The 13169-nt window shown below is 37.2% G+C and overlaps 1 pseudogene; it reads left to right on the forward strand.

Moving 5' to 3' along the window:
* Positions 1–7401: 7401 nt before the first annotated feature.
* On the forward strand, positions 7402–11518 carry LOC132306780 (receptor-like protein 52; annotated as a pseudogene).
* Positions 11519–13169: the final 1651 nt, after the last annotated feature.

Below are 13169 nucleotides of genomic sequence, written 5' to 3' on the forward strand. Positions count from 1 at the left end.
TTTATTGACTATTTATATAAATTTACCATGGCATAAAATGTGACATTGAGTTCAAGTTTGTATAAAAAGAAGTTACAAATGTTATATATATATATATATATATATATATGTTTGTGTATTCAAATTTCTCCATATCTATTAAAAAAATGACGATTATTTATATAGAAATAAATTTATAAATATACTTAAAATTTATAAAAAGAAATTAAAAACAATGATAACCAAACATGTTTTTTGTTTCTGTTTTATTTTTTTTGACAACAATTAGAGTGACCAAACATATTTTGTTTTCAAAATTCTTGAAACGCATGACCTACCAAACATGTTTTGGATGTTTCTGTTTTTGACATTTCAACAGCAAAACATTGTTCCTAAACGTGCTTCTGATTTTTTTTTTTTTTTTCTAAAACACTCTTACAGCAAAAACACTATTTCTGTTTTAGTCAAAAACAAAACGCATGCCAAACGGGCCCTTAAGGTTGAGGCAATTAGCGTGCAATAAGGCGTTTCTTGAATTCCTGAGACTCGTTTTCAACAGAAAGACTTCCATGAAATTATTTTAGGCAGTTTCTTTTTCCAGATGGGTATCTTCATCTCGATGAGTATCTCAGAATGAAGCTCCATTTGGAGACTGAATAACACGTTCCATCAGCTTCAGTTAGCTTCCAAAAAATACATCTTTTCATACCAAAATCTTTTGAAGGATAAAAGGAAAAATAAAAAATAAAAAATTTGAAATGAAGACCACCATATACTGTTGGTCTCTTTTAAGTGCATTTTATAACAAAACAATCTAAAAGATGGAACTGATAATTGGTATCAGAGCAATCTTTATTACAAGCATGGTATCTGCTGCTGCACCAACATAAACGTCATACATGCCGTAGATGGGGACCGTCATCAAGAAGGTCCCTAGTGCTCCCAAATTTTTGGAAGCCAATTTGATACGCCAGAAGTGTTTATAGAAGTTCTGCTCACAAGGTCCCCAGCCATGGATCCCCATAACGAAAGTACGTACCAAACCACCTCAGTCAATTGAAAAACATTTCTTGGCTTATTCTCTCACTCTATATATTAAAACGCATTAATAAAAAATAATGAAAGTACTTTAGAGATTGAAAATGCAAAAAAATAGATAGGATCTTAGAGGGAGAAAAACAAATCACAACAAAAGAGAGCAAAGACCAAAATAAGAAACTAGCGAAGAAAGTTTCAATTATAGGTAATCAAACTTGATGGTTAACACCATTATGTAGACATTTTCTCTTCTTTTTTTTATTCCACCATTTTTCCAAGGACAGGGAGGAAGATGTAACGCAGGTTAAGTGGTTGTGGCCAAATTCATGAGGTGATGTAGTTACTTGAATGTTGGCCAGGCCATCTGATCTAGAGAGAGATTAGAGAGCACACCTTTCTCTAACTCCAATTCGAAGACATCATTTTTCGAATATGATCGACTTCACTTCACGACATGAAATAAAAATGCCATTATAGTCACTAAAAACATTAAGTATTAACTGAAAAGGTTGTTTTTTTTTTTTTTTTTTTTTTTTTTAAACCTTGCTTTTGTATAAAAATAAAAATAAAAAAAATTTGATTTTCATTATCATACATTCATTATGTTTACTAAGATTTGAGAAAATAATAATAATAATAATAAAAAATTGATAATAGTGTAATATATGATACAATGTCTAGGCTCTTGATGCGTTTTTGGATTGGTGTGGTGTATCATTTGTGTTAATTTTATTGTCCGCGTGTCCTTGTAATTGTTGTGCTTTAGTGTGTATAATTATTTTAGTAGTTTAAGTGGTGTTTGGATGGGAGAGAAAACTATTATGTGTCAACTCGTGCAAATATAAGGAAGTGATGAAAATACGTGCGTGTAAACGACAAGTTTGTCAAGCGACGTGTAAAAAAAAAAAAAGATTTGATTAGTAACTTTAAAAAAAAGGAAAAAAAAAAAAAAAAAAAAAAAAAGTGTGATGATAAAAGTTAAGATGTTGGTGACTTGCTTACAGTTTTCGCTTTAGGTTTAGGATGCCAAAAATTCTCATTCCTCTAATGTTTATGATATATATTAATGTGTGTGTATATATATATATATACACGTATGTATGTATTTATGGTGTGTATGGGTAGTGTATGTGGTAGAATACGAAAGAAGCAAAGTCAAAGTGAAAGTGGGACCTACCACTAATGCACTTAAAAGGCTTAAGGCCACAATTTTTTTTTTAGTCTCGTTTCCTCTCTTTCCCGGCAATGCACTCTTTCCTCTCGTTTTTTTTTCTTTTTTCTTCTTCCTTTCTCCACAATTTCAAGCTTCAATTCCTCCCTCATTTGTGAGAATTTTTGGGTGCCGTTTGTGGCAAATCGAAGAGTTCGGCGAGATCTTCACGTCTACACAAACAATTTCAACTTTTGGCCTGCCCTAGGATTTCGAATTTGAGACCATTTTGAGCGTTTTTCTACAATTTGAGGTAGGGGTTCCTAATCCATGAGATTCTTGCTCCCTTGTGAATTATTCTTTGTTAATTATAGCTAAGTATGCTTAATTTGAGATGAATGCTTCTAAAATAATTTGGTTTTGTATATGAAATTCATGATTATGTGTATAAGTAAATTTGTGTGAAAAATATGCTTAAATGTTGGTTTTATATACTTGTGTGCTTGATAACTTGTTCAAAACTTACTATGTGGAAAGCATGTTTACGCATTAATTTCTCATGCCTATGGTGTTAGTAACTTACTAGAAATTGTTAAATGAAAGCATGTTAATTGGTGTAGATAAATGAAAAATTGGTTGTAAAAAGATAAATGTAAAATTGGGATTATTAGTTGTAGAAATAAATTTAGAATTTCTTCTCAAAATATGAATATGACGTTGATGGAATGTGTAGAATTTAATTGTTGGATTTGCAAATTAAAAATATGTAAAATGTCATGATTTGGAAATATGAGAATGCGGTATTGTGTGAAAATTCATGTTTTAAATCATGCTTAAATGATGCGGATAATATGTATGAAATTCTATGTTGTCATGGCATTGAAGGAATTGCATAATTCATGCATTGTCATTGGGAAAGTAAAGGGAAAAGTTTGTTTTAAAAACAAATGGAATTATTTTTGGGAAAAAGTTTTTCTAAGCGAAAACCGAACGCCTAGGAGGCGCTTAGTGGTCCATGGTGTTAGTGTAGTTTAGAGGGGAGTATGGTTGAGCAAACTAGGCCGGATGCGACGCTTTGGAGGTGCCTTGTGGTTGTGGATGGTTGGCCAATCCTCCTTTCGTGATGCTTTGGAGGTGCATTGGGTCGGATTACACTAACGGTTTGGAAGTTGAAACGGAAATGTTTCGAAATGGGGAGTAATACACATGACATTGCATTCCATAGTATGGCATGGTTGTTACGACTTGGATTATTGTTGTTGATATTGTAATGACATGATCTCGGTTCTTTTTCCTATTCCTTATTTGGATTCATGGGGTCACAAGAGGTGTGTCTTAGGCACCACCTACTAAGCAATTTGTTCATCTCATATATTTAACATTTTTCAGGATACGGGAGGGAAGTGGCGGACGACGCTCCTCCACAGGTCTTAATGGGTTAGTGGACTGTTTTGACATACCTTGTAATTATGATCTCATTTAATTATTATTATTATTACTTTTTTTATTATTATTATAAACCCTAGAATGACACGTATAATATGTACTGACATAGGAAAGGACGGTAGTGTCCTTAGTTGACCTCGGATTTGGGTAAGGACTCGGTTAGCGATTCGAACCCATGGGTTCGGGTCGTTACAAATTTGGTATCAGAGCAATGGTTCGAATACCATTAGGACGATGGGTAGAGGCCTACCTAGGATTGCATGAGAAGTTGAATTGCATGTTTATATGCTTATGTGTTAAGGTGCTTCATTGTTGAAAAGCATGTATAACTGATTATTTGCTTTGTTGCTTTTGTGTTTACGGTTTTAAGAGACATGCGTCCTTGTTAAGTGTTGACATGCTTATATGCTTAAATGTTAAAATATGTGTTACATGGCTAAAATGTTTATGTATTATTGATTGAAAGCATGTTATACGTGATAAGATGGTGAGCTGTAAATATGGGTTATGGCATGTAAGTGGTGCATTGTAATGTGACGGACAGTTGAGCACGAGTTGTGCAAGTGTGTGTTATATGAGATGATGATGAGGATGAACGGAATATTTAATTTCACATAATAATTTAATGGGTTCATTGGTTAAACTTATGTGATAGGACATGGTTATGTCAAGGGTTATGCTTCGATTATTGTGTATATATATAAGTATGTCTTGTGTATATACCTATTTTCTTATGTGTTTATACGGTCAAGCATAGGATGATTATGTGAGTTTTGACCTGAGTAGGAGAGGAGCTCAGTTGCTCCAGGGTTGTTTGGGTACCAGTTCTTATCGAACGAATTGCTTGGATTTTAGCTCGTGGATTGAGCTACCTGGTGTGTAGTCATTTTGATTTTCTTATTACATTTTGTGCGGTGCTTAGAGCACAACTTTAGAGCGGGTTCATATTTCATGGCATGGTGCCCTTGTTGTGTGTGAGTTTCATGCATTGATGTGTGGGTTTTGGTGACCATGGAGGTCAAGTGTGCGAGTGAGGGTTTCGGTAGGACCTTAGGAGGTCAGTGTTTGTGACTTAGGTCATGGTTTGGTGTGGAGGTTCTTTTCGAATTGGCCGTGATAGGTGTGACGGGGGTTGTTTGAGTCACGAATGTAGTCTATGGATTGTAAATGTGTTTTTCGAGCATTTTGGAACAGCTTAAGGAAGTGTGTTGGTTTTGACTGTCTTGGGAACTTGTTGAATTCTGTAGGTCTATGGTGATTTAGGACCGGTTGCCAGATGTAGATCATTTCATGGTCTTGTAGGAGTCTGTTTCAGAGACTGGTTTGTCGAGGAGTGATTCTCATTCCGGAGAGTTACAGGAGTGTGCTATGGGTAATCGACTCTCAATGAGTCGGTTACATGGCTCGGTCGATGAGCGGGGTTCTAGGTTGGCGAGGCTGTCTTGAGAGTCTTGAGGTGGTGTATAGTGGTTAATTTTAGTTGTGTAGTGTAGGATTGTACAATAAGGCAAGTTATTTGAAGCCATTGAAGTATTCGGTCGTTTGCGAATGAAGTGATTGATGGTAAATATTGTGTTACCAAATGGACTTTGTTTTGGAAGTTGAAAGTTGTGGGTTGGGGTTGTAATTCAAGTTGTGTCTGAAGTATCAGGAAATAATGCTTGGTGTTTGAGGATTCGAGAAGGTAGACTGATGAAAAGAATGATTGGGACGAGGTTGATCTTGTAGGTTTAATTAGTAGCCCCATTTGACTTTTGTCGGGGCCGAGGGTGTTCTTAGGAATGGTGAAGAGGGGAGGTAGTGACGTTGCACCTGGGGTATGAAGTTTCTTGTTTAGATGCGTAGATTGCATAGAAATGGTGATTTGAGTAGTCGGTTAAGCATTAATGATTACTTGCATCGTTGATGGTTTTGAGGAGACAGTTGGGTATTGAGCATTATGGGTTTTATGCTCATTTTTGTTTAAGAATTTGTCAGCACGTCATTGCTATATGGAGGTTCTTTTCTTGTGGTCAATAGTGGCCGTTGTGGGGGAAGTATCGAGAGTGACGCTTATTCTCTTGTTGTGATGGTGCTATGCTAAGGATGTTGGAGGAAGAATCGATTGGTAGTGGCTTGATAATCCAGTGGGATAAGAGGTTTGAGTTTTCATTCAGGGATGATGGTAGTAGAGGTGTTATGGCGTGATGTTTAGTACTGATGAGCAAAATGGTTTAAGGTATGATCCAAGGGTGGTTTAGAGATTACGAGTTGTTTGTTGTGTGTTATCAGGTAGGTGATGGGATTATGCGCCAGTTGAGGCGATTATGGACGGTTTAGTCTTCAGAGCTAGTGAGGATGATGTTGCCAGATAGGCACCTTTCTCTTTTGACGAGTAGTGGGTTGCTGTGGCTGAGGTCACAGGTCTTGGGTGCATGGTGTTCGAGGGAGTATCGCCTAGAAAGAGAGAAATGGAATGGGTGATCTAATGTGATCATATAACATAAAGGTTGTCATTTGGGAGTGACGGGTTCCAGATAGAACGGGATGCGATGTCCGATGGGTTATGATCGTTTCTAGTGTTGGTACGCTGTGAGCAACTGATGCTCTTATCTGATTAGTTTTGGTTAGCATGGGTGTTACAGAGTAGTGTATGTGAGGTTCGGTGTTGATAGTGTTTGACAGTCCGTTAGTTGCTAGATCGCCTAGATTTGAGTTCGTAGTTCTGTACGGGTATCTGTTTGGTTCTTCTCCTTTTGTGTAGGGAGTTCAGTTCATCTCATGTGAGATTGGGTGTCCACGGTTGGACGGTTGGTGAGTAGCGTGTGACAAGGTGTCAGGTGCATTCAGGTACGAGTTGTCAGTCTCTTGTGAGAGCAGGTTCGTTACCCTTTCCATTTGTTCTAGTCCTGGTAAGGACGTCGTTTGTCATGAGTCTTGTTTTCCATTTAGGAGTTCTGGGCGTCCGTGTGTAGACGGACCTATGTGTGATTTGTTATATTATTGAGTTCATCGGTAAAGGTTTCGTTGGTTTGGTTGACTCACTCCCACGGAGGGAGATAAAGTCATCGGTTTTTAGTAGTGCTTGTTTTTAGGGTGGATTGACGGCACGAGTTCCTGAATAGGGATTGTGTTTCCAGTGTCCGGTACTTTCGGTGATGGCTAGGGGTGTATCGTGAATTGTAAGCTTGAGGATGGTTAGGTGATGTGATGTGAGTTATGTACTCGGATGTTTTTATAGGCATTTGATTCAAGTAGTGTCTTGAGGACAAGTGTCGAGGTCTCCTTAGAACTACGTGATTAAAGAAAGTGAATGTGAGATTCCGTTGAGGAATAATGGGAATGATTGATTTTCGTTTTGAGGTTTCAGGCATGAGATGGTCGTATTGTGTGTCTTGAAGAAGTAAGAATTGGACTGAATGATGTCATGGAGTTGTTTGTCTGGTATGGGTGTTATGAGGAGATTAGAGATCTTTTATGTTGGTTAATGATTATGACGTTTGGTGCCGTATTGTTTCCAGCTTGTTAGAGGTTGTGTGATTAATGTACGATTGGGATTTTTAGAGCTGGTATGTGACTGTATGATTGTCGAGGTTATGTAGAGTGGCAGATTGATTAAAGAGAGGATCTTGTGGTTGTTTTGTGGACTGTATGGAGTTGTGCATGAGGTTTAAACCTGAGGACAGGAACGACGTCAGTGTTGAGATCGGATCGATGATGAGAATGGCCTGGCCAACCATTTCTCCCGAGTCAGTCCATCCTTAGCACGATGTCGAGTCAAAGGTCCATGATGATTTTAGTTTGTCAGGAGTCAAAGGTCCATGATGATTTTAGTTTGTCAGGAGCAGTGAGGGCATAGCATTATATGTTGTGTCGGTGTGATGGTGTGGACTTCGATGGTTTGTCTCCAGTGACGGGGTGTTTTAGGACCAAGTGTCCAATAAAAGGGTTTGTGGTAGAATCATTGATTATTAAGGATCTTGTTCTGGGGATTTGTGTCCAGAATACAGGATAATACGTTTTATTGTTTTGATGACTTATGGTTATGTAGTCATTGGGAAATCTGTTGTTTCGTCTTCTTTAAGTTGTTTGGTATGATGATTGTCATATGGTGTGGTGGTGTAGCTGTGCGGTGGATTGTGAGTACTTGATCTGACAGGGACATGTAAGTTTGAGTTTGCGCTTGATTGTATGATGGACGGAGTTCCCCGGTTCGGGTCTAGTGTGTCCTTTAAAGAACGAGTTGGGATAGGATAATGTCATGTTAAGGGGTCTTGTGACCGTTCTTCTTTCGAGCCCTGAAGTCTCGTGTAGCAGTGCATAGTGGACCAATGTCCATTTCGAGCCGGATACAGCGTAGGGCGTACCAGATGGTCTGGTGTTATGATGTTGTGAGTGATGAGTACCCTCACGGGGTGGTGAGCATTGGGTTGTTTTGATAACAGTGTATGATTGCCTATTGGCATTGGGTGTCAAAGGCAACAAGGTTATTGAGTTCTTAGTCATGGGGTTTGGTGAGGTGCTCTCGGAAGGTGTGTGGCTATGGGTTTCCTTCTTTAAGGAGGGTAGATTTTGAGGATGAAATCTTTTAAGGATGGTAGATTGTAATATTTATGATATATATTAATGTGTGTGTGTGTGTGTGTATATATATATATATATATATATATATATATTTATGGTGTGTATGGGTATTGTGTGTGGTAGAAAAGGAAAGAAGAAAAGTCAAAGTGGAAGTGGGACCGACAACTAATGCACTTAAAAGACTTAAGGCCACATTCCTTTTTTTAGTCTCATTTCCTCTCTTTCCCGGCAGTGCACTCTTTCCTATCTTTTCCTCTTTTTTCTTCTTCCTTTCTCCACAGTTTCAAGCTTCAATTCCTCCCTCATTTGTGAGAATTTGTACACACAAATTGAGTGTGCTGGGGATTGTTTTGAGGCATTAATTAGGGAGTCCTTGGTAGATGATAGTATGAAATCCATTAAAGTAAGACATTAATTGTGGCATTGTTTGTCACAGTGCTGAAACAGTATCCGAGATCAAGCTGTTCAATTCAAATTTGAATGGAACACTGACCCAATTCAATTTCACTTCATTTTCATATCTCACCCGTTTCAACCTCAGTCGGAACCAACTCAATGGGCCAATTCCACTTACAATTGGCAATCTCTCCAAGCTCGTTGTTTTGGACTTGAGTTTCAATAATTTTGAGGGTATCATACCATTTACAATTGGCAATCTCTCCATGCTCACCCATTTCAACCTCAGTTGGAACCAACTCAATGGGCCAATTCCATTTATAATTGGCCATCTCTCCATGCTCGTTGTTTTGGACTTGGGTGTCAATAATTTTGAGGGCATCATACCTTCAGAGATTGGGTGGTTGACGGAACTTGGGTACCTTAGTTTCTACTTCAACAATCTCAATGGTACCATTCAGTATCAAGTTAGCAATCTTCAGAAGGTATGGTACTTGAACCTTGGATATAACCATTTAGAAACTCCAGATTGGTCAAAATTCTCAGGCATGCCTGTGTTGACTCATCTTTACTTTGATTCCAATCAAATTACCTCTGAATTTCCAGATTTCATACTCCATTGCCCCAACCTCACTGACCTTTATTTGTCACGAAACCATTTCACTGGCGTAATACCTGAGTTGTTATTCACCAATCTTGCCAAACTTGAATATCTTATACTTTTCGACAATTCATTTCAAGGGTTATTGTCATCAAATATTTCGAAGCTTTTGAAGCTCAAAGGTCTTAGTTTGGGTGACAACCAGTTTGTCGGTTCAATTCCTGAGGACATTGGATTACTTTCAGATCTTCAATTCATTTTTCTGTATAACAATTCATTCCAAGGAAAGATTCCTTCTTCCATAGGCCAACTCAGAAAGCTTCAAACACTTCTTCTACAAATGAATGACTTGAATTCTACAATTCCTTCTCAGCACTGAGCTCACATACTTGGACCTTTCTATGAATTCACTTACCGGACCCTTGCCTTTGTCCCTGTCTAATCTGTCCAAGATATTTCACTTTTCTATATCCAATAATTTTCTTTCCGGTGAGATCTCACCTTATCTTGTCACCAATTGGACTGACTTGCAAGAATTACAACTTCAAAACAATTCTTTCACTGGTAAAATTCCACCTGACATTGGCCTATTGACAAACCTTACATTCATTTACTTGCACAATAACCAACTCTGTGGCTTGATCCCACCTGAAATTGGCCTATTGACAAAGCTCAGATACATTTACTTGCACAATAATCAACTCTCTGGCCCGATCCCACCTGAGATTGGAGTCCTGAAAGAATTGCAGTATTTGGACCTTTCGGCAAACCAACTCTTAGGTCCAATTCCTCCAACAATTTGGAATCTCAGAAACCTCGGTTCCTTGAACCTCTTTGACAACTGTCTTAATGGAACAATTCCACCTCAAATTGGGAATTTGAAACTACTGTTTGCTTTTGATCTGAGCAAAAACCAATTCAATGGTGAAATCCCAGCTCAGCTAGGTCGCTTGACTCAATTGATGTATCTAAGCCTTGAATCAAATGAATTCACGGGTGAAATACCACCTACCATTTGCAACTTGAGTTTCCTTCAGGTTCTTAATCTTTTTAATAACAGCTTGGTTAATGTCATTCCACAATGTCTGGGAAACTTTAACGATGAACTCTCTGTGCTAGATCTGCGAATGAATTGCTTTCATGGGGCTGTTCCAGCAATATTCACAAAGTGCAATAATTTGAGAAATCTGGGCTTGGGTGGAAATCACTTGGAAGGGCGGGTGCCGAGAAGTTTGGTCAATTGTAGACAGTTGGAAGTCGTTGATCTGGCCAACAACAACGTAAGCGACACATTCCCCCATTGGATGGATGATCTTCCAGAGCTTCAGGTTCTTGTCCTGCGATCTAACAGATTTGGAGGCACAATAGATACTTCAATGACTCAATTACCCTTTCCCAAGTTGCGAATAGTCGACCTCTCTCACAATGAGTTCACCGGCCCCTTGCCTGCAAAATATTTCAAGAATTTCAAAGCTATGATGAATGTTGATGAACATAAAGTGGGTCGTGAATACATGGGGGAGAAGAACAATTATTATCGAGATTCCGTGAAGGTGGTGGTGAAAGGGCTAGAGCTTGAACTTTCGAGAATTCTAACCATCTTCACAACTATTGATTTATCAGGAAACAATTTTCAAGGGGAGATTCCTGACTTCATTGGAATGCTTCATTCGCTTCGGTTGCTCAACTTATCTCACAACAGTCTTGCAGGACATATTCCATTGTCTCTGAAAAATTTGACTCAGCTTGAGTCATTGGACCTCTCTTCAAACCAGTTAGTGGGAGAGATTCCTTGGCAACTCACAAGCCTAACATTTCTTTCAATCTTGAACCTTTCGCAAAATCATCTTGTTGGACCAATTCCTCATGGTCAACAATTTGATACATTTGATAACAATTCATACTCTGGAAACCGGGCATTATGCGGCTTGCCGTTGACAAAGAAATGTGGAGACGATGAACCACCGCAGCCACCAACATTGCCACATCAAGAAGTTGATTCAGTTTTTGGAAATGGATTTACTTGGAAAGTTGTGGTGCTGGGATATGGATGTGGGTTTTTATTTGGATTGGTTATGGGTTGTGTTGCCTTCTTAACTGAAAAACCAACATGGTTTGTAAACATCATTGAAGGAAAACAACACAAGACTGGGAAAGGAAGGAAGAAGAGCGGTCAAGGACGTGCTAGGAATAGAAATCAGCGAACACAACAAATCAACTAGCTCTGGTAATGTATCTTTGTTAATCGAATTTGTTACTACTTAGTTGTTCTATGCTGCTTTCTAAATTACTAATAGTAGTTTGTATTTTAATCAAGTTTTATGCCAGAATGTTTAAAAAAAGAAGTTCAAGGGACAAGTTTAAAAAATGTTACTCCATAATAATTGTGGAATATTTGGAAATATTTTAATCCTTCAATAAGCCTATAGCATGTTTTGAACCTTAATCTATTTTTCTTGTTATAAAATTTCACTTTTATTATGAAAAATATATATATATATATACTTGAAAAAATAGTAAAAATTGATTGATAAAGTTTCTATTTAAGTTGGGTAAGATTGATTGAGACTCACACATGAAGCTTGACTTGGCACATGTGAATGTAAAAAAAAAAAACCATTTTTGGACGGACTTTTTATCTTTAAAAATAAAGTTTAGTCCAATGAACAATAAGAACCACATATTAATACACATTGATTGAGACTCACATACGAGGCAGACATTGGATTCTACTTTGAGTGGCTCCAATTTGAGCCAAAAACATTCAATGATATAAATGCATGCAGACATATAGCCCACGTCGCAAGAGTCATCCTCAAGTCAACCCACTGTCAGTCAGTCAACATTGTTGCAATGATTCACCTCCCCAAGTTGGAAATTTCTTAGTAGGTACATAAAGGCGCGTGTATATATATATATATATTTTTGGGACAATACTTTGGTTCACACATTAGCTCCTTGTATCATGTAAAAGGTGATCTCGAATTCTACCGACTTGTGCAATTACAAAGTAATGATAATACAGACTTTTCACAAACAATATTATCTTCTAGAGACATGCAAAATTTCTACGAAATTACACTAAGGCACACAAGTGTGCCCAAAGAGAGATGTTGAGTGTAGTGGCGAGTAATCAAAGTCTTCGTATTTGTGAGTCGCGTATGAGATTGGGAGTGCCAACTAAATCAAGTCGCATTGAGTGTGTTTTTTGAATTTCTAATCATACCAATTTATCTAGTCAATTACTCTTATGGGGTTTTATCCATCAAATATAGTGAATAAGTTCAAGTGTGAGTTTTATTCATTACATCAAATGGATAATATACAAATAGGTCACGAAATTCGATTTGGGAATCATTTGCCTTTTTCATTATGTTGAGTGCACTCGGTCTTTCATAAGAACAGAGGACAGAGCTCGCACGCTGCATATAGCGCTCACATTCATCACTTATGCAACAGGAGGAATTCCACATATATTCGAAGGGTAGAAGTGGAGAAAAATAAACAAGCACCTATCTGTTTCTTTTTGTCCGCTTATAAGAAGGAAAGAATCACGCGGACATATACTATTATAAATTTATTTTAATTTTATAAACTCTATATACTTGTAATAGTATTATATCTTTAATGCAGTGGTAATCATATTATTTTACTCCATAATTGTATTCTTTATTGTTTAAATTTTTAATTCAATTTTTTAATGAAATTGTTTTTTATCAGATAAAATAAAACAAAAAAATAAAAACTGATTTGAAATGTTTGATTAAACTACTATTTGTTTATCAGTAGTGTTTATTAAAATAAAATAGAAGAGTTTTGTTTAATGAAAAGAAGAGTTTGTTAAAATAAAATAATATAAAAAAATGATGGAAAACTATTTGTTCTTTTCTCTTACATCAAAATATTCAAACCTGTCTCTGTTTCTAAATTGTCAAGGAGTTGCGAATTTTCAAAAATATTGAAAAAGTTTACAGAATAATTTAAAAGCCTTTCATG

The sequence above is a fragment of the Cornus florida genome, unplaced genomic scaffold, assembly GCF_030987335.1.
Source record: "Cornus florida cultivar Cherokee Brave unplaced genomic scaffold, ASM3098733v1 CherokeeBrave_3.0.0_Hap2_Chr05, whole genome shotgun sequence".
Lineage (NCBI taxonomy): Eukaryota > Viridiplantae > Streptophyta > Magnoliopsida > Cornales > Cornaceae > Cornus > Cornus florida.